Source organism: Pseudorca crassidens, chromosome 5, assembly GCF_039906515.1.
Source record: "Pseudorca crassidens isolate mPseCra1 chromosome 5, mPseCra1.hap1, whole genome shotgun sequence".
NCBI classification, from domain to species: domain Eukaryota; kingdom Metazoa; phylum Chordata; class Mammalia; order Artiodactyla; family Delphinidae; genus Pseudorca; species Pseudorca crassidens.
This window is the reverse complement of record NC_090300.1, coordinates 139227646-139249129: the sequence shown is the minus strand read 5'-3', so window position 1 is coordinate 139249129 and position 21484 is coordinate 139227646. Positions and strand designations below refer to the sequence as shown.

Genomic DNA, 21484 nt, shown 5'->3' with positions numbered 1-21484 from the left:
GTAACTGCTCCCTTGCTACAGTTTCACAGTTGGGTCGTCTGGGTACAGACCTTGTCCACAAAGCCTAAAATATTTGTTGTCTGGTACTTTACCAAAAAATGTGTCCAGCACCAGTTTATATTCTACTTAAGAGCACACAAAGGGTTTTCACTAGAAAGACCCCGTTTATTCCTCACTGTCCCGTGACAGAGAGCTGGCAAAATTACTCATCTCAGTGTATGGATGTGTAAATAGTCTCTTCAAGGTAAACGTTGTGTTCAAGATCATGCTTAGTTTGTGTGAGCACGAGCTGAAGTTTGAATCTAGATCTTCAGGTCTGATATCTGATGCTTCATACTTTCTAGACAAAAAAAGCTACTGTATTTTGCCCATTCTTGTATCTCTCCTTACCAACCACTGTGTGTTATTTTCTTCCCAAATTCTCCTCATAAGCTCTTCACTTTGGTAACTTGAGTGATGTGATGGTGGTGATGCCATACACAAATAGATCCTAGCCTACATCTTGTATATATAGATATAAAATATGTGGATATAAAATTGGAGTCCTAGGTATATTGACAGAGTTGACATCTAAGTTAATCTTTCTTCCATGATTCAGAAGCCCAAGGCATCTTCAGAAGTACCTGAGAGTTACCATAGGAAAATCTATTAACATAGCATTGCCCAGAATTATAGGTGTGCATGATTGTTCTGAATCCCAACAGACCTTGTAATAGCCCTCAAAAGTGACTTTTAAAAAAATCCCCCCCCATTGTCAGTTCATTAATATTCCACTAGGTTTTCTCTCCTAATGGCAGGAAAGGCAAAGTCATGCGTGTATTTGAGCTTTTGGAATGCTTGGATCCTGATAAATAGGAATGTACTGGAAATTTCATCATTTACATTAAAATACAACTCTTGGAGAAAAGCACGGAGATCTATACACAAATAATAGATGCACATGCCAACCAATATTTTTAAACCTCGCTATCAAATGTGAGCCTCATGTTAGATACATTAGATACGGGAGATTAAGCTAACGATCATATTTACTTTAGTAAACTCTTTTAAAAAGAACCCTAATTCAAAGTTTGTTCCTGAGCAGCTACCTCCTTAATCCCATAGCACCTGCCAGAAGACATCCAATAACCCACTCTTTAGGTCAGAGAAAAACATACAAAAGAGAAAGCCTTGGCTGGAATGACTCATGTTACAAGCCAGCTGCTTTCCAGAATCCGTTAAGCTGTAGGGTCCAGATCTCCTTTTGTGGCTTTCTACAGACTTTATTTGAACAGGGAAATTACAACAACCCTGCCCACATAAAAGCCAAGGAAAGAAGCTAGTTGGGGTAGAGAGAGTGCCCCAAATTTTACTATACTTTGAAACAAAATGGCAAGGATGTTAGCAAGCATTCTCTTTGTTTTGTGGTAATAAGCGCTCCTCTGCTTTCATTCACTATTAAAATGATGAAACTTGAATGTGATAGATACCGTTTGACAATCAGTAGACATTTTTTTCCTCAGGCAATGACTGTTAAGGTCACTAAAACTTCATCTGGCATTTTTGGTTAATGTAGATTTATCACCTATCTTCCTTTGCTTCCTTTGACCGATACTAAATTGTTTGAGCTCTTTTCCATTTCAACCCACTGAGGGATCTACCTTAACCCAACACATGAACATATTCTTGACCAGTGAGAAGCAATGTCTAGTCCAAACATTGACTCTCTCCCAAGTGACAACTCATGAATCAGTAGTGACCTTCCCAGTGCCTTGGAGCTGGGGGAGAAGGATCTTCAGCGGAATTGCCAGGATCAATTGTTTCTTGTGTAGGACTCTGTGTGAGTGTGCATGTGTGTGTGCATGTGTGGTGTGGCTGCCATCTTTTACATTCATCTATTGATTCCTTTAACAAACTTCTGTTGACCATCCTTCTCTACCAGGAAGTATTCCAGAGACTAGGAATGGCAAGAAATCCAAGATACAATCAGATAAAGACATTCTCATAAACAAAGACTGTGCCTTTATGTGACAAGTATAGTGGGAATATACTAAGTACAGGAGTTGTTGGTGCTTTGGGCCTCTGCTTATTTAAACATTAAGGTGGAAAAGATGATGAAAAGGACATTAAAAAACAGATTAAATTTCCAACAATGGTTATCAGTATCCCCAAATCTATTGTATTGGGTATTTTTAAGAATTATTTTCCTGAAGTTTATGGATCAATAATCCCTTGCTATTGGTCTAAATGTAGGGGAAAAAATACTTGAAACCAGAACATGCAATATGGTTTTCATATGCCCTAAAGCCAGAGTTGAAAGAGACTCCAACTTCAAATCACCAGGCAATAGTCAGACTATCACAGACTGAAATGCTTTCCCTGAACTATTCTAACGTAAGATCTCATTCTCGACATCATCAATTTTTGAAACTCTGGTGAACACTCAGGGGAGATTTTCATCTAGAATATTTATACGGGGGTGTAGTTTGTCTAACACAAATCACTGATAGTTCTTCAGCGTCCACTGATAGAACTTTTGGGTTTGAGAGCAGCACGTGCTCATATGCTCATTTTCTGCACGAAAGGAAACTGAAGCACAGAAATTTTAGCCTATTTGGCCACAGTTCACATTTAGTTAGTGTCAAAATTTTAATCCAACTGGAAAATAAGAACCTAGAAAGAGCCATTCTTAAAGCATTTAGCTTCCATTTTCTTCCTCAATAAGCTTCATTCCATCTAAGTCAGAAGTGCAGTGTGTTTCTGTTGTCGATTCGGGCTGGAAACAGAGTTGAACAAAGCCAACTCTATCAGCCCAGGTGGCCCTGCATTAAGTGGGAGAACGTCTATTGCCCTCCAGCTGGCCTGGCCCAATGGAGGGTTTGAACCACCCTGGTCTCCCTTATTTTTCAGTGGTGCTCATTCAGTATCTCGTATGCTTGCAGGTAAATGTATCGTTCTCCAGAAATATAATAATATAATGAAGTGTAAGTAATACTAAAATTGTATTGACCAGGGTGTCATTTTCTTTGAAGAATCAAACCAAACTTCATGATCTTGCACCCCAAGTTCATGGTGGTGAGCAACACACAGTTGATTTATGCAAAACTGTTGCTTCCTCCCTTGTGGATTGACTGCCGTATGGCAGAGAAGCCATGGAGCTGGATTAATTTCAGTCTTCAGAATCACTCAGCAATGTCACAGGCCCAGTTTGGCTTTTTCAAAACACGTGTCCCGGGAGAGAAATTTATCCTCACATCAACTTTCACCAACAGCTATTTGTGAGACTTCAAGAATAAAGTGCATCATGGAAATAAAATACATCATCAAAAATAAAATGCATCATCAACCCAGCAGAGTTGGCCCAGAGTTAAAAGATGCAGTAGGATTTCCCTTCTGATAGATCATATTTCCCTTTGATGCTGTTCAAAATTCTTTAGGGCCAGCAAGGAGACCACCGATAATTGCCTGTAATACAACACACACACGACCAGCACTCCTGAAAGCCAAGCATAAGCTTCTCTATTACAACGGATGGCCTCAAGTTTGGGTTTGATTTTTTCCTTCATTTCTTTTCCCTTTGGATCTGTGGCTCTTTTCATGCAAGGTCCTGTTTGAATTCTAATATAAGTGTAATTTCATCTTTCTCCAGAAGCCTACCTTTTTCATGGCCTCTAATGACCATTCCATCATCAGTGTGGTTAGAAGGACTGAATCCACCTCTAGGCAACTGTCATACCTGTAATGAAGGAAAAGAAGGTGTAAGTCGTGGAATAAACAGTGTTTGAAGCACATCCTGGGCTCAATACTCCTGAAGTTGGATCTTGATAGTAAATATTCTTGAAGTGCACATTCAACAAATATTTTGACATAGCATAAGTAGAAAATCTGCTTAGAGAGATGTGCACAACCTAATTTTTCCCTTTTTCTCCTTAAATGCCACCTTGGTCTGGCCCCTCCTTATCTGTCCTCAAGGAATTCTCCCAGACCAGAGCTGAGACAAGCCTGGCAGGCGATCCCTCCAAAGAACATGCTAAGCTCACATTCGTCACTGATTCAACTCACCCTCATGGATTGAGCACCTTTCAAACGACTGTTGGAAATCGGGGCTACTTGTCATGGGGAAGGGAGGGTCAGAAGATGAATGACCTAAATATTAAAGAAGTCTACCTCTAGCTGGGAAGAGGAAAAACTCAAGTACATGATGCTAACATGGAACCAACTTGAATGTGCTATCATGACACCATGATGAAAGTAGGAGGATACATCAGTTCTCCCTGGGGGAGGGGCTGGGGAAGCTTTTGAAGAATGTGTGTTTTAACCGCATCCTTGAGTTACACAGAACTCCCCAAGGCAGATGAGGCAGTAAAGATGACATTGGCAGCAGGAAGCAGCGCCAATTAAAGGCTTAGAGGTGAAAGGGCGTGGTTCATCTTCATGTAAAATAGTGTGGTCTGGTGAGGGGTGGGGGGGATAGGGTAGGTGGGAGGGGCAGGGAAAATAACAGGGAATTAAGCAGGATCCATAAAATGGGTTCTCAAGGGCTTTGGGATGAAAGAGCTGGGACACAATAAAAGGCCAAGAACGTTTTTTAAGTTGAGATATGAAATAGTTCTGGATTGTAGAAAGACCTTGCCAATGTTGCTTGGAAAATGTTTAGGACAGTGGTTCTGAGAGAAGCTAGAGGATTCATTTGCAGAATGTTGAAACAATATTATTATATTTTTATAAATGGTAATATTTATTATTAAAGAATACAGATGCCTGAACACGAAGAGTAGTAGCAAGAATAGTGAAGAGATGTGACAAAGACGTGACCCAGGAGATTGGCAATTGATTTAGTCTCTGGAGGGAAGGAGTCAGGGCCAGTGAGAGGTGCTGTGGAAGTCTGGAGTCTGGTTACCGGAAGAGTAGTTATCCCAGGTGAGAAGCAAGACCAAGGGTGGAATGCAGGACATGATAGGGTATGTTTTGGATTTGTTGAATTTGGGCCCCTTTCAAACATCCATGTGATGACATGTAGCCAAGGTGCAAAGGCGAGAAGTCAGGCTCAGAGGCAAGGTTTTAGGAGTGGAGATGCAGCCAGCCAAGGGCATTATGGCACAGTTCTGTGGCAAGGATATTTGTCCCCAAAGCCCGAGAGAACATTTGATGGCAGGTACAGCATATGTCCAAGAGCAGTAACGTGTGTATGGTCCACAGAGCTCAAACTCTGGAATAGCACTGTCCATTAGAATATAACACAAGCCCACATATTAAATTTTCTAGTAGCCACAATCAAATAAGTAGAAAGAGAAATGCAAAATTAATTCTACTTATATTTTTACTTAGCTAATTATTATCATTTCAACATGTATTCTATTATAAAAATTATTCATGTGATAGTTGACATTTTTTTTTATTAGCCACATTTGCTGTTGGCTACGATATTGGACAGCACAGCTCTGGAAGCTACTTGAGGTAGCTCATAGATAGGGTGACCTCATCATTTGTCCTCCTAACTGGGGCACTTCCGGGAGTAGGAAGGGATGTGGCAGTAAACAAGGACTGTCCTGGTGAACCAGGAAGGGTGGTGTCCTACACAGGACTCCTCGTAAGACCTCTCATTTTCTCCCCTGTTATTCCAGTGCCTTCAGCCTGGCAGAGGAAGGGAATGGGCTGTGTCCAAGCATTGATTCAGGTCTTGCCGGCAGCCTATCTAAAGCACCAAGCTGAGTCCTGGCATCAAAGGACTGGCTGACACAACTCCCTCTGCATGCACCTTGTTCCTACCCGGAGAAAGGAAATGTTAACCATCACAATGTCACTAACACATACTGAACATGTATGTGCCCCATGCTGGGCTGAGCCCTTCATATGTGACACCATTGACATTGGTATTACCGTTATCTTCATGAGTTTCAGAGAGGTTACCTAACTTGCCCAAAGTCACCCTGCAGGACAGGGACTAAAGTTCAGATCTGACTGACTCTATTTCTCAGGCTCTCAGCCTCTGAGCCACAGGGAAAATGTTCATCTGTGTTGGCTGGAGAGAGGGTGTTACATATGGAGGGCTTTGGAAGGCTTGAAAGACACAGTAACATGGCTTTATTTTGTTATGGAATATCCTTCTCGTGGTGCTTTCTGAGAAAGATATTGAGTTCAGTTTGCCTACGTGAGGCTTTTATGCAGGCAAAGCAGATTTTCTGTAAAAATATCGAGGACACTGAATTTGTAAATCTCCAATCTTCAGTGTGTGCGTGTTTTCATCTCCCTCCGTGGATCCCGTCTCTCAGATACAATGCACCCGACCCCTGGCTACAAAGTGACACATTAGCTCCTCAACACTTAAAGAACTTGTGGCAATAATTGATCAGACTTGTCAGTCTTGTCTTGGAGGATGACTTACGACTGGGATCAGCCTGCCAAGGATGATGCGAGAAACTTACACATTGTCGGAGACCCTGGGGAGACGCTTCCCAGCTGTGAAGATGCCGATGCGGTAAAGTACAATCCCAGGCATTCCAGCTGGGGGTGGGGGGCACCGGCTGCCACGAGTCCCAGTTGAGCAGGGAGTAACTTTAAACGTGTCAAGGCCGTGTAGCAATCCTGCCGGGGCAGCAGGAAAATCACAAAATAGTGACACCCCACGCTCTGGGTATTGGCATGAAATTCAAAGGGAGCTTCAAAGATATGAGGTCAGGCAGAGGTTCCAGCTGCAGCCACATGCCAGGTTCTTCCTCCTTAGGCAGCGTCCTCAGTGGGGAGAAAGGTGCCCTGCGGGCAAGCTCTGAAGGAGCGTTTAGAGTCCCACTCACTGGAGGCTGAGCTTCAAGAAGGAAGCTTAGGGGCAGCAAGAACATTTAGTGTCCCTTCTGGGGATGGAGATTAGGTGCCAGGGATAAGGATGGAATTGTGGAGACTGTCTGTTAAGCAGTACAGTATGCTTGGAAAAGGGGGAGTCCCTAGGCTTAAAAGTAGAGACTGAGTACTGTGGAGTTTCGTAGCATTTATTAATTAAATAATTGGTGGGGTCTGGAGGGATGGGGGCGTGAATCTAATCTGATTCCAATCTGACTCAAGGCTAGAATTTAAAATGTGGTGTTTTGGAGGGCAGAAGAGACTATTCTCTGGGATGTAAAATGAGTCACACGGAATCCAAATGGTGTTTATAGACTGTAGACAGCCTGGTCTTTAAAAAGTAAGATACAGTCTCTCTCTCTCTGTCTCTCTGTCTCTCTTTCTGTCTCTGTCTCTCTCTTCCTCTGTCTCTCTCCCCCTGCCTCTTTGTGTCTCTCTCTTCTCCTTTCTCTCATCTCTGTCTCTCCTATTTCCCCATTGCTCTGTCAAATGGGATGAGCATACTGGTAAAAGTAAGAAGTCCTACCCTAATAAAGAACATGCTTCCTACCTCTGTATAGATCAATAACATCTGCCCAGGACTTCTTTTTCAACTGTGAGGCAGTGATAGCAGGTTTCAAGGTTTTTGCTGCAGATGTTAAAAGCAGGAATGAGGTCGTCTTAAAACACTGAGGCACCAGAAATTTAAATTAGAAATAAGAATCTCCCAATCTCATCTTAGAAAGAGCTAAAATCAAAGTCCCTTGGTGATGGGAAAGTGATGCGAGTTTGAAACACAGGCATCACGTCCAAGTTGTGCTCTTGGAGGCCTGGGCTTTTGTCCAGGGCTGAGGGCGAGCTGGGCCTGGGATCATGAGACGGTCACCCCTCCAGTAGGGAAGCAACAAGCCAGGGCTGGACTTGGAGCTGCCTCCTTCGTGAACCTGAAAGTTGAATGTTTCCCTTTCCCCTGGACATGACCCCAACACATGGTGAAATCCCAAGGCACAGAAGCAATAGGATAAATTGGAGGTGGGTGGGATCAGGTAAGACCCCACTGCAAAGGATCCCTGGTCCATTCGGGAAAATTAAATGGTTAATTTTACACTGGACAGGGTGATAAGAATAGGGTCAAAACTTCTGGGTTCTAGTCTGAGCTTTATGGGACTTGACTGGTGACACGCCCTTAGCTGTGCCCTGTCATCGCCGGGCTGTTCTTTAGACAGCACAAGAAGAGAGCAGATTTTACCCAGGATCCTTTGAGATTTGCCACGATGCTAAGGTCTGCAACTCACATGCTGTCACAGGAGCTGCTATTGCAATCCAAGTGAGGTCTTCGTTATTCATATAAAAGGGATGTCCTAGTTATAGCTTCTGGGCCTCTTGACTTTTTAGAATTATTTAATACAACAAAATTCTGATGCAACCAAAGATGCTGAGCCATCTGTGGAGTGCCATCATCATGGGTGTGACTCATATCCCATCAGTCCCTTGGCTCAAGTTTGAACAAGTAGCCAATGGCTGGCAGAGAGGGATGAACACAGTTCTGAATTTTCAAGTTCTTCCTTCTTTGACTCTACCATTTCCTGAAGGCAGCTACCATGGCTACCTCGTAGCTTCATTTTCTCAACAGCAAATGGTAGTGAAAAGCTTTTCCACTTTAAAGAAATCTTATACGGGTGGGATTCATGAGTCTAAGTGGATTATTTTGAAAATATGTTGACTACACAGATAAGTACAAAGTTGGAAGGTACACACCTTTACCAAAAGAGGCAGCAGACTCCTCCTTCTTAAGGACAGTAGCCGCCCTGTGAGAATGGACATGCAGGAATTGAGCCTTGAAGAGGGGCCGTCGCGATGCATTGACCCTCCCACTGAAAGTGCAGTTTTGTGCTGTTCTCTGGAGATTTCACAGATTCATGAGGTCAGTGATGTGATTCAGGAGAACGCTCTCAAGATCGATTTAAAATAGGACATAGATGAGTCATCCCTTTTAACAGGCAGCTCTCCTCCTTCTTGTTCACTCATCATCATCACAGTGAAAATCATAAGTTAAGTATGTGAAATTGTAAATTTGTTTGGCATGTAGTTGCGTCTACACGTACTAAGTTTCCCACTCATGGGAGTCTCCCGTTACTGTTCATCTCTTTTACTTCCTTGCATACATTCCTGTTATTTTCCTACCAGCTGTCTGCTTGCTCCCTTGGTATTGAGATTTGCTCTCACCCAGCCAAAGACAAGTTCTTGGCATCCCACATATAGTCATAACTGAAGCTCTACACACTCAGTTCCTTTGCCATGGAAGATTAAGATGGATTAAGATACTCTGATGACTTTTTCAGACCGGGAAGTGATTTCAAATATATTGGGATTCGGGGAGCAGTACATTGGAGAGAGAATTGATGATCTGAAAACGGCCCAAAGTGAACATGACTTTTAAAAAGGAGGAAATATTTGCACTCACCACTTCTTTGGGTGTTTAATGAAGCTGTATTGTTCTTTCACCAACGTGTTTCTTTCTCTTTAATGCTAAATTTTGTTAAGGAGGATGTGAGGCAAAAATCCAGTTGGTAGTCACTTGTTGGTCTTGTTTCATTACAAAAACAATAGCCTCGAATCTATTTATTGTTCTTGTGTATTTTACATTCATGCCTGCACTCAATAAATATCTATCTTTATAGTGTCTACTATGTGCCTGACACGTTCTGGGTGCTGGGAGTATAGCAGTGAACCAATAGACAAAAATCCCTGACCTCATCAAATTTATATTCAAAAAGGGAAGTCAAAAAATAAATAAGTAAAATATACAGTGTGGGCAGATGATATTAAGAGCAATGAAGAAAAGTAAGGTAAATAAGAGATGATTGGGAGTGCAAGGGTGGTGAGGGAGGGCCATGATAAGAAGATGACAGGTGACATGTGATTGAGGTGGTGACAGCCTCATCCTTACCTGACGGAGGTGAGACAGGGAGCCATGCAGATGATGGCAGAGCATGTCAGGCAGAAGAAACCACAAGTGAAGAGCCAATTAGGATTTTAGAATAGGTTTTCTATTTCTGCAAAAAACACTATTGGGATTTTGATAGGGATTGCGTTGAATTTCTGTATTGCTTTGGGAAATATTGAAATCGTGAATTGTGTGTCATCTTAACATTATTAAGTCTTTCAGCCCATGAACGTTGAATATCCTTCCATTTACCTAGATCTCCTAATTTCTTTGAGTAATGTTTTGTAGTTTTCAGTGTATAAGTCTTTGCCTTCTTGGTTAAATTTATTCCTAGTATTTTGTTCTTTTTGATGCTATTGTAAGTGGAACTGATTTTTAATTTCCTTTTTGGAGTGTTCATTGCTAGTGTATAAAAATACAACTAATTTGTTGTGTTAACCTTATATCTACAGCTTTGTTGAAACCATTTATTAGATTTAACAGGTTTTTCTGTGAATTCTTTTGGGTTTTCTACATATAAGATCATGTCATCTATGAACAGAGATAATTTTTTTCTTGCCTAATTGCTCTGGCTAGAATTTCCAGTACTGTGTTACACAGAAATAGCAAAAGTGGGCTTCCTTATCTTTTTCCTGATTGTAGGGGAAAAGCTTTCAGCTTTTCATTGTTGAATATAATATTAGCTATAAGTTTTTCATATATGGTCTTTATCATGTTGAAGAAGTTCCCTTCTATTCCTAGTTTACAGTGTTTGTTTAGGGGTGTTTAAACAGTGTTGGTAATAGATAGTGATAATAGTTACACAGCAACCATCATGAACATAATTCATACCACTGATTGTTTACTTAAAAATGGTTAAAATGGGAAATTTTATGTTATATATATTTTACAACTCAAAAAAATTAGTAATGTAATGTACCCCAAAAATTTGAATTTTACACTTTAATTAGGTGAATTTTATGTGAATTATGTCTCAAATAAAGATTAAAAGAAAAAAAAAAACTTAAGAAAGCCAAATAGGAGAATATTGCAAATGGAGGCAAGAAATGAGGGTAACTTGTGGGAACAATAAAGTGGCCATTTTAAAGGTTCAAAACATTATTTAATGACAGTTTGGATGGACAACACGAGCTAAAGAAAAGAGGCATGGAAGAATCAAATGTTCCTTAGCATAAGCCATCTGGAAACTACAGTTGCTATAGAAGCAGGGAAAACTATGGGAGGAATAGATTTGGAAGAAACGATCAAGAGCTCAGACACACTAGGGGCTGCCTTTTGCTTTCTGCTGCCTTCTCCCCAGCTCACCCTGACACTGGAAGAAGTGGCCCAGCCACTGGTAACTAACTGTTCCCTGTATGTGCCAGGCTAGCATCTAGAGTGACCCCAAACCCCAGCTCCCCCAGAACAGACCTCAAGTTAGGAGGTCACTCTAGAAGACAAGGATGTGAGACACAGTTGAGAGAGATAACAAAGAATTTCTAAAATATTGAGAGTAGTTATTGCTAATGATACAAGTGCAAAGAGCAAGAACCACTCGACCATGGGAACATTCACAAAATAACTCTCTTTGTGCCCCACAGAACCTTACACACAGTGGGTATATGGTAAATGCTTGTTGGTTGGTTGTTAAACACTAGCTTCCAATGAAAATTCTGGGATCATCTTCCCTGTAGATTTGAAAAAGTCAGTAGATGTGAGTTTCCTTTTTTGGAATTCATTATGGCTCAACACTGAGTAAAGATCCCTTAGACATCTTCCAGCCTAGTGTTTTGAGATGTCTCAGTGTCCTACAGTTTAAGTCCTAACCCTGGAGATCATTGGTCTTCAATTGGATTTCATTTGTGTAAGAGTCAAATATTGTAAGTGTGGCTCCAACATCTTTGGGGAGAAGCTTATCTCATTTCCCCCAATGGAGATGAAGCTCCACGTGGGCAGATGAGGCTGAAATAGAACAGGGCCAGCTGAAAAATTTCACTTAGTAATAGACTAGCAAGTTCCTCTTTCTGTTGACTGGTGTCAGTGGTGAGTTCCTGAGAAAGTTTAGTCTTACAGATGGTCATATTGTTAAAAGGAGAAAGACCAGAATCTGCATGGTCTTATGCTTCATAGGAGAGAATACCCAGGAGAGAAGAAGGAGTCAAGTCTTCTGCTCATTTCCACGTGCTTCCTGTGGGGTGAAGGCCTCACCACGTGTGGTCACAAAGCCCAGTACTGAAGCAGCCGACTGCTTTCATCTGTGTCCCCACATGGTGAACACTAGCTTGTGTGTGTGTTTTTAATACCACTCTCTCTTCCAGGGAGTTTGGAACACATGTGTTCCTTTTAACTCCCACCAGCCCCTGAGATCTGCCAGCCAGCATGACCATTCTGGAAGGAGTTTGGAAAGGTTGGAGGAAGCTGTTTTGCAACAGCCCGAGACTCAGGAAGCACAGGTCTCCCAAGGTCAGCCCCTCACCACTCACACTCACATGGCAGAGCTCAAAGGCCTTGCTGTATCTTGGTTTTGTTGCCCATAAAACACAGATAGTAACACTTGCAAAACAGACACTAAATGGAATGCATTTTGTGATCTTTGGAGAAAAGGCAGCCTGTTAACATATGCTGACAGTGTGTTATTCTGGTGCAGGCCTGGAGTCACAGCCCCACATTGCCACCAGAATTGTTTCTGGAACCCGAGCCAAGAGCAGCCCGAGCACTCCAGCCTCCAAGGCCTGTCTCTGGGTCCAGCTGGCAGGGGATTAAGGGCTGCTCTGCCCAGCTGTTTGTACCCTGCTCACCCACAGGCCTGATTTCAAGGCCCCCAATGCTTGACAGCCACTGCAAGTCACAAATTCAACCTCATAATAAACCTACTTGCTCGCATATGCCTGCCTCGGGTCAGGTCTATTAAATTGCCCATTTGTAGGGCAGAGCGGTAAGGGCTGGCTCCTTCAAAGAGAAGGTTTTGCTTTGGAACATAGATTCCTTGATTGTGCTTCATGGGTGGATATTTAGTGGGATAAGAGGGTTTGTGGTTTGTTTGGGTCTCGAGAAGAAAGAAATTGACAAGATGGGATGCGGATTGGATTCACAAGGGTCTGGCTCCTTCCCCGCTCTGCAAAGTTGAGGTTCCTGGTGCCCAAAGCGAAAGAAAGATTCCCTGGGGAGGAAGACAGATGATGGAGGGGGAGGGATGGAGCAAATGTTGCCAGGAACTGCCGCCGTTATCTCTGCGAGTCACACAGTGGTCTCTGGACATTGTGTGGTCCTGCCGAGGAAGCCACAAGGAACGTTCTCAGGGAAGCGAGGCTGATCTCTGTGGTCCCTACTCAGGTCCCCTTTTCCTAAGCCCCTTTCTTCTCCTACCCATCCCCTCTCCCAGCCTGTCTTGCTTCCCTAAATATTTTCGAGAGAGGAAATCAGGGCAGCAAAGATATTAATTTTAAGGGACTTAACCTTTTCCTGATGGACGCAAAGTTTCAAAGAGAAACATAGAAGGAGGGGCAACGCTTACTCCAGTGCGTAAATCTCAAGTGGCAGACGTTCAGATACTGTCACCAGAGCCAGGCAAGGCAGCTGTAAAGGGAGATAAGGGGGAGATAAAGATGCTGCTGAGCAGGTGACCACTCGCTCGCTCGGCCCCAGTATGAGGCTGGCCCTGACCCTTCCAGCCCTCCTTGCAGGATTTCATGTGCATCCCAAATGCACCCAGAATACCAAAATGAAGACCACAGGACAGCATCCCAGATGAATAGGAAGGGCCAAATGATGGTCTTAGATTATTTAAAAAAAAAAAAAAATTTTTAGAAAGCCCAGAGGAAAATACAGGGCCTAGCTGCCCCCCATGTGCACTGAGCCCCGAAGTAAGAGGAAATTGACTTTAATATCAGCATGAAGAGCTTAAGATAGACGGAGGGAAGAATCTCCAAACAGAAAGGCATTCCTGCCGATCGCATAAGCCCTTCTCTTTGAAGGTCTGGAAGGTCTGACGGGTTCTATCAATGATGGAAACAGATGATCGGTAAGATCTCTTCCAGCGCTGAGACTACCTCACCATCTAATTTTAGCAACTCCTCTTGACAGAGGGTGGGTTCCTCCACTTCCCGGGGCTATCTGGGGTTCCACACACCATCTCCTACAGCTTCCTTTGATGTTGGCGGGAGGCTCTGTGGACTCAAGGCCAGATACATGGCAGGAAGAGACACGCTCAAAGCCATTAGGCTGCCCTATCTCACTGCAGCAATAAGAAGCCTGCTTTTTTTTTTTCTTTCTTTTTGTTTTTTTTTAATTGTGAAGTTGCAATACTTGGTTTGAAGTTAAATATGGGCCATCAGGTTTGGGATCGATCCTCAGAGACGATCGTGAGGTCAATTACCATCCAATAGCCTCTCTATCTTCGCAGGGGAGGATGTTTAAAGCATGACGTTATTTTGACTAATTTAAAGATTTCATTCATATTTTTCACTCATTATAAATGAATGCAATTTAAGCCCATCACGTAATGACAGAAAGTGGCCAGAAGCCATGGGAATGTGTTTCTCATTGTGGAAACTACAAGTTAGTCATTTTCTTCTCCCAGTAAATGTCTTTGGTTTGGTTAAGGGAATTTTTTTCGAAGAAATCATAAGTTCCAAATTAGTTTTTCATCTCAAAAGTTAACCCTATGGAAAATGTAGCAATGTTTCTGTAATTTTGCAAAATGTTTTGATAGTATCTATGTCCTTTTGCTCAAGAGCTAAAATATTATTTTTTGTTGGGTTGGGGTTTTTTTTTTCTGTTTTTGCTTCTCCTGGCCTCATGGTGCAAAGAAAAGCGATAAGCTCAGGTGAAAGTTATAAAGCAGAAATGCCGATGTTTCTAGATAATTTACAGCCACACTCTCTGTAACAATGATCTTTGCGAAACTAGCTTTTTTTCCACTTACAGTTTTAACAGAGGAGAGATGGGTTATGAAGTCAAGTTGGGGAGGAGAGAGAGAGAGGAGGAGTTTGCTATTCTTTTTCAAGCTAACTGTTATTGCGTCAATATTGTTCCGAGAAGTCTGCTCTTAGGCCAAAGTTTCCGTCTTCGAGTTCCCTGCAGCACCCAGAAACCTCTAGATGTGTGTGATGGGCTGACTTAATAGACTCATCTTCAGGGTCTGAGAAGGAAGAACAAGGGCCAGAGACAGGCGGGGCAGGACGTGGGAAGGCTACGTCTCCAGCCCTCTCCCTTCCATAGAAGGCCCCCAGCTTGTGACCATAGCCCCATGGGCAAAACCTCTCCTACCATCTCTCGTCTCTCCATTTCCTTTCCTTCACTGGATCCCGGGCTTTCCTCACTTTGCCCACAATTTAACTCCCTCCCCTCTTCAGCAGAGTTATCACATCTGAGCTCGCCAGCTGGGCTGCAGGACAGAAGCAGAGATGGAGCCTGGTTAAGTCAGGTCAAACCCTGAATGTGTGGTACTTTGGGGGGGATTCCTCCCCCGTGAAGGGAGAGTCCCATGACTCCACTGTCCTACCGAGTCTGAACTTTTATTATTCTCCATAACGAGGGGCAGGCTGCAGACATATCAGGTTCAACGTGTTAAAAAAGCTGATCAGGAGCTTCAAATAATTCTCAGTGTTCAAAATTCTAAAAAGCAAGTGTACACTGAAGGTGGGGCAAGGATATTCTAGAAAGGAGGAGTGATGGATAGAAGTAACTAAGCATACAAAGACATACCTACACAAACCCATACCTACGCATACGTGCCAAGAGGCAGAGAAAAGACAGAAAGAACTAAGAGACCGTTAGTTCCTAGTTCCTGTAGCCTTTGCTATAAACCATGTCCCGTGTCAGTACAGGACAATGAGTAAATTAGAACATTTAGACATTTAAATCTCAAATTATCTCCCAGAAATTTACAGTCTTGATTCCAAAGATGTCATCTCCAACAAAATTGTAATACTTTTTTTTTCAATTAGGAAAAAGATGATTTTAATGCATTACTCATTCCATCATTTTTAGTTTACCAAAACCAACGAGAAATTAGTTCCCAGGTCGTAAAGTCCACCCTCTGTGGTCAGAGCTGCAGGGGTTGGTCTACCGCTGCTGGGAAGGGTGGAGCTTGGTGTGTAGGGTTTGTGGGGACATGCTGGCAGGCCCCCCATGGCCTCCCCCCAACTGCACGGCTTGCTCGACGCCCTTTGTTGACTTCGGCTACTGGTCAAGTTCCCTCTGGAGCCCAGTGCCAGGGGTACCAGTGCTGAGCTGACTCATGCTTTCCCGGACTTCCTGACACCCTGTTCACGGGCTTGTCTGCAGCTACAAGTCTCTCTGCCCCAACGGTGTCGCAATTCCATCCAGGAAACCAAACTAACCGTCCCAGAATTTGGCTGAGGTCCTCGAGGGTGGATAAGAACAGAGGTTCCCTGTCAATATTGAGGCTGGAGGTGAACGCCAATTTTTTTTTGTTTTTACTTCCACTCCTTTTTTCTCCCCACTTTATTGAGATATAATTGACACACAGCACTATGTAAGTCTGAGATGTTCAGCATAATGATTTACGTATCTTGGGAAATGATTATCACCATAAGATTAGTTAACAATCACCATCTCATATAGATACAAAACGCCGATACCGATTTTTTTTTAGGTCAGCCTACCACTATTGAGCAATTTCTCTACAAGCATAATAATGTCCATGTATATGTGCATGAGTTTAAAACAGGAAACCCTTCATTACTCCCTCACCAGGGGGAAAAGATAATGGATCGTTTCATTTAGACAGTTTACATCTTGGGTTTTTTGAATTTTTTTAATTGAAGTATAGTTGATTTACAATACTAGTTTCAGGTGTACAACATTGTGATTCAATATTTTATAGATTATACTTCATTTAAATTATTATAAAATCTTGGCTATTTTTTTAAAGAAAACTTTGAATGTCAATGGTCAAGAAAATCCTGTTCCTCCTGGTTGCTCTGGGGAACCATGAAGTGATCCAATGATCGTCAAAACAAGCTCCATATTTATTCAGTTAGAATCACCGCCTTCATTTTCTCCTTCTTCATTCACAAAGGGGAGCTTTCTCCTGTTGCTGAAGGGGCTCCTGAGATACCTTAGCATGTTAACAGACACCTCAGAGACAATCTGACTTTCCCCAAACCCACTTGCCTGACTTCAAAGTATATGAGAAAATCAGCTTTTAGGAAAATTAGTGAGTGGGGAATTTCAGTGAGTGATGTGGAAGAAATGAGACCAGTGCATTTATTCCAGGCTTTTCCCTCTACATTCCTCAATCGCTTGTGTGTGTGTGTGTGTGTGTGTGTGTGTGTGTGTGTGTGTGTCCCAACCCCGCACTGGCTCGTAGTAATGGTGTTTGACCTCAGAATGCATAACAGGTGAAAAGTCACTGAGGACGCAGGAGCCCCAGGAGCAGTTTTGTTTGCTCCTCTCTCCAAAATAGTTCTGTTTTACAATAATGGTTTCTATTATCCCGTCCCTAACAGCACCCTGTATTTTCTCTTATCCTTTTCTGTAGCTAAGTCACTGTGCTTGCATCTAAAATCATCCTTGTTCATGTTCATTATCGTGTTCATTAGATTTGTTCTCTTTTGTTCTTCCTGAAAGTTTTGTTCTTCCTGCAGTTGGCTCCATGTGTCTTTCTCAAAGCGGCCACCCGAGACGCACCCCCGGGGGGATGGTATCTGCAGACAAGAGACAAGTCCGGTGCCCGGCACCTCTCGCAGGTATCCCCAAAGGCCCTGCAGATGCTCTTCCTGGCAGGAAGAAGCGTGGCCCTTTCGGGGAACTGCCAGCCTTGCAGCCTGGGGAACCGGCCCAGGGGACACACGCTCCCTCCTGCGAGGTCTGGGCAGGCTGAATACCCAGTCACCCCTTTTATTGCTGGCCTCGCATGGAGAAACTAGACTTGGATGGACCACACTCTGACCGCACATTAGGCTGGCCTCTGGCATAAGTCTAGTGGGGCCAGCCCGAGGACCATCTGAGTCAGAGCTTGCAGGGTCCTGCCTGGTCCGCCATGCAGACACTTGTGCAATCGTTAACAAGGGCACAGAGCATCACCATGTGGTTTTTTTTGTTTTTATTTATAACGCTTAGTTTTGTGAAACCTCACCATCTTTCGAGAGGGGAATTTTCCTTCCTATCCCTTGTCATTGTCTGTAATCATCACTTGTTTACTGATTGAGTCATAGCCTGTCTCCCCTGGCGTGTTAATTTCATGGGGACAGAGACGTGGTCAGTTACACTGTCTATTGCACTCCCAGTGCCTGACTCGTGTTCACATAAGGGCTCCATTTTTAAAAAATGAAAATTGAGGCACCAGGTGGCTGCCTCCTATCTTCCCAAAGTCCAGCTGCCAGGAATGTGCCCCAGGCTCCTGCCTTGTGTTCCAGGCCTGTGTCCCTCCCAAAATGCCAACTCATGAAAGGACAGGCAGGCCTTCTCAGTGTGTGTGTGGTCTGGGAATCCTGCCACCGGGCAGAGCTTGCAAGGGAAGCAGGCCCGCTGGCCCTCTCCCCTGTCCAGGGAAAGCACGGGGATGCCACAGCCCCCAGAGAAACTTTTCCCTGCTCTTTCTGAGAGGTAGTTTATTATTTTTCTGTGTCTGCCATAACAAACGACCATAGCACAGATGGCTGTAAACAACAGAAATTTTTTTCTCTCATAGTTCCAGATGGTAGAAGTCTGAAATTACGGCAGGGCCACCCTACCTCTGAAAGCTTCCAGAGAGAATCCTTCCTGGCCTGCTTTAGCTTCTGCTGGTTGCCAGCCATTGGTGTCTCATGTCTGTCTCCATCATCGTGGCAGTCTTTCTTCCCTCCGTGTGATTCTGTTTTCTCATCTTACAAGGACATCAGTCAATGGATTTAGAGCCCACTCTAATCCAACATGACCTCACTTTAACTAGTTGCTTCTGCAAAGACCCTATATCCAAAGAAGGTCGTGCTCTGAGCCTCTGGGGTGGGCATGAATTTTGGAGACACTATTCAACCCAGATCGGGCATATGGACACCATCCACCACTCGTTAGTTGTGTGACAGGCAAGTCCTCTGACTTCTTTGTGCTCTATTTGCTCATCTGTAAAATAGCAATGGCGGTAATCCCTGCTTCCGTGGGTTACTGTGACGTGCTTAGCAGGGTGGCTGGTCAACTGGATGTCCATGTCATCCAGGACCCCTCTGGGGATGACAGACAAGGAAACAGACCCACAGGGCCAGCCGGGAAGCACAGGGCAGGACACCCAACCAGTTAGAGGAGGCGATGGCAGACGTGAATACTTTTGATCTGGAAGAACTGACCCAAGGGAAGAGGGGGAAAGGGGTCTCTCATCTGGAGGGAGCGGAATGTTCAAGGATGCGGGTGGTCAGGAAGGGACCTGGTGTGTTCAGAAAACCTCCCATTGGTCAAGATGGTTAGCAAGAGAGGTAGGCAAGGTGGAGGCAAGGGGCCAGGCCGCTGGGCTTCACCAGCCCTGGAGTCCACAAAGGTTGCTTCTGGCTTTCGACGTCTTAGTCTTAGTCATCTTCTGGTCTTAGTCTTCTCAGGCTGTGCTATCAAAAATACCATAGACTGGGTAGCTTATAAGCAGTAGACATTTATTTCTCACAGTCCTGGAAGCTGGGAAGTCCAAGAATAAGTTTCTAGCAGATTTGGTGTCCGGTGAGGGCTGGCTTCCTGGTTCATAGATGGCCATCTTCTCTGTTATGTCCTCATATGGCAGGGGCTCTCTGGGGTCTCTTTTATGAGAAACCGAATCCCACCCATGAGGGCTCCACCCTTATGACCTACTCACCTCTCAGAGGCCCCACCTCCAAATACCATCCCCTGGGATATCAGGATTTAACACAAGCTTTCAGGGGACACATCCATTCAGTCTACGGCATCCATAGTTCTCCAAACTCCTGGATGGTCAGAATGACCCAGCATTCCCTTGAACTATCCAGCTCTCAGGACAAATATGTGGGTTGCCTGTGGCACTGTGATCACAAATGAAACCCAGAGCTGATGTTTCCTGTGAAAGAGGTGCTGAGCTTTTGTCTAGTTTGATGAAAAAATGTCAGCAAAAATTCATTTCGTCTCCCAGCATTGTACCTAGTAAAGGAGGCGTTCCACATGTGTGTGTGTACATCAGCCTGGTTCATGATACAGCCACAGCAGGGCAATGAGGCTCCCCATCCTGAAGGCTTTCAACTTAAACCCATCCTTCTGATCTACCTTTATGACCTATCACATCTGCCCATTTTTCCCACTGTGGCAAGGACCCACACCTGATTCTCTTTGATGTGAGGCGTAAGCACACAGGTACCACACTATTACACATCTGGCTCTCCCATCCCAGAGATCTCTGCTTATACGTGGGGAGTTTCCAGAAGCAATCACCTTCTGCAAGTCCTCCACGATTAGTAGGGTCCAGACCTTCCTTGCTTCACAAGCAAACTAGAAATAAAAGCCCAAGATTCCAAGTCTCCGTGACTTGCCCAGGACCACTCGTGCACTCGGGGTGTGCGGGCTCTTCCTTCACCTGGCTCTCCTGGCATCAGTTAGGACTCTTCCCCAATGGAGCGAGCCTCCCCACGAAGGCAACATCCTCCAGGCCCATTGAGAAATCTTGTCTTTCTCTTTTCTCTTCCTGAGTAACTTCTGGTTCCACCGAATTCCTGCTCCTGCAGAGCTGTAACTGTTTCTCATCCCGATATTCCTTGGTGAGACTTTTATTTTTTCTTTTTGGTTTTATGAGGGTTTTTTTTAGTGATGTCAGGCTTCAAAGGAAGCCTCCCACCATAAAGATCACGAGCAGACTCACATTTGTGATTCTTTCTCATTCCTGCGGGGAAAGAATGGTGGTGGTAACACATGTCTCATCTCCCCTTGACATGCAGTCTCTTTTAAGTGATTTCACAAAGCCCCCTCACTTTCTCTTTCGGGTCCTAAAATAGTATGTCAGGAATCAACAGCTGCCTTCCCAGCCAAGAAGCTGAGCTCCTGGTGACTTCATTCGTCACCCACCGCCCCGAGCCCCCTAATCTCCGCTCTCTCTGCCTCGTGTCAACACTGGGCTCCCCCTCTCACGTCTGGCTTTCCTCAGTAACTCCCTAAGTACCCCTGTTCTCACTAAGTCACCGAAACCCTGGCCACAAGGCAGGTGAAGTGAGATTTAATTGAATCTTTTGGCAATGATTCACAGAACAAAGTCCAACGGTCTGACCTGGAAACCACATAGTGGGGAGTTTAGAAACCATCGGCGTAGTCAAAACAACTTTCCTGGTTCAGCCATTGATTGAAGTTCAAAGGAACAAAGATGTAAGTCAGAGCGATGTCATGACAAGGGCGGTCTGAAGAAATACACTTACCTGGGCATGAAGCCTTCTGGGACGAGATGTCCCGAGACTTTCAGTTATGTTAGTTACAGGGACACTGGCTCCAGGGAGGAGCTTCCCAGGTGGGCAGTGACAAGTTAAGTCAGCAGGGTTAGGGGATGTGTCAGTGTCCTAGGCTGCTGTAACAGATGACCACAAATGGGCTGGTTTAAAACAACAGAAATGTATTAGTTCACAATTTTAGAGGCTAGAAGTTCAAAATCAAGGTGTCAGCAGGGTGATGCTCCCTCCCAAGGTTCTAGGGAAGATACTTCCTGACTTCCGATGCCTCCCAGTAATCCCTGGCATTCCTTAAATTGTATCTGCATCACCCAGTCTCTGCCTCTGTCTTCAGACATGTTCTTTCTGTGCATCTGTGTGTCTCTTCTTCTCACAAGGACATATGTCATTAGAT

The 21484-nt window shown here is 44.0% G+C and overlaps 1 protein-coding gene and 1 long non-coding RNA gene across 4 annotated transcripts in view; one reads left to right on the top strand and one right to left on the bottom strand.

Moving 5' to 3' along the window:
- Window positions 1–8178, bottom strand: part of LOC137225426 (uncharacterized) — a 67346-nt gene extending 59168 nt beyond the window's left edge. Inside the window, exons 1-2 of the long non-coding RNA XR_010943836.1 lie at window positions 8091–8178; window positions 3637–3715 (exon numbers count right to left, since the gene is read on the bottom strand). This is a non-coding gene — a long non-coding RNA (uncharacterized lncRNA). The remainder of the gene's footprint in view (window positions 1–3636; window positions 3716–8090) is intronic.
- The window catches only part of RUNX1 (RUNX family transcription factor 1), a 247017-nt gene that overhangs the window by 39900 nt on the left and 185633 nt on the right, over window positions 1–21484 (top strand). The window lies entirely within an intron of this gene.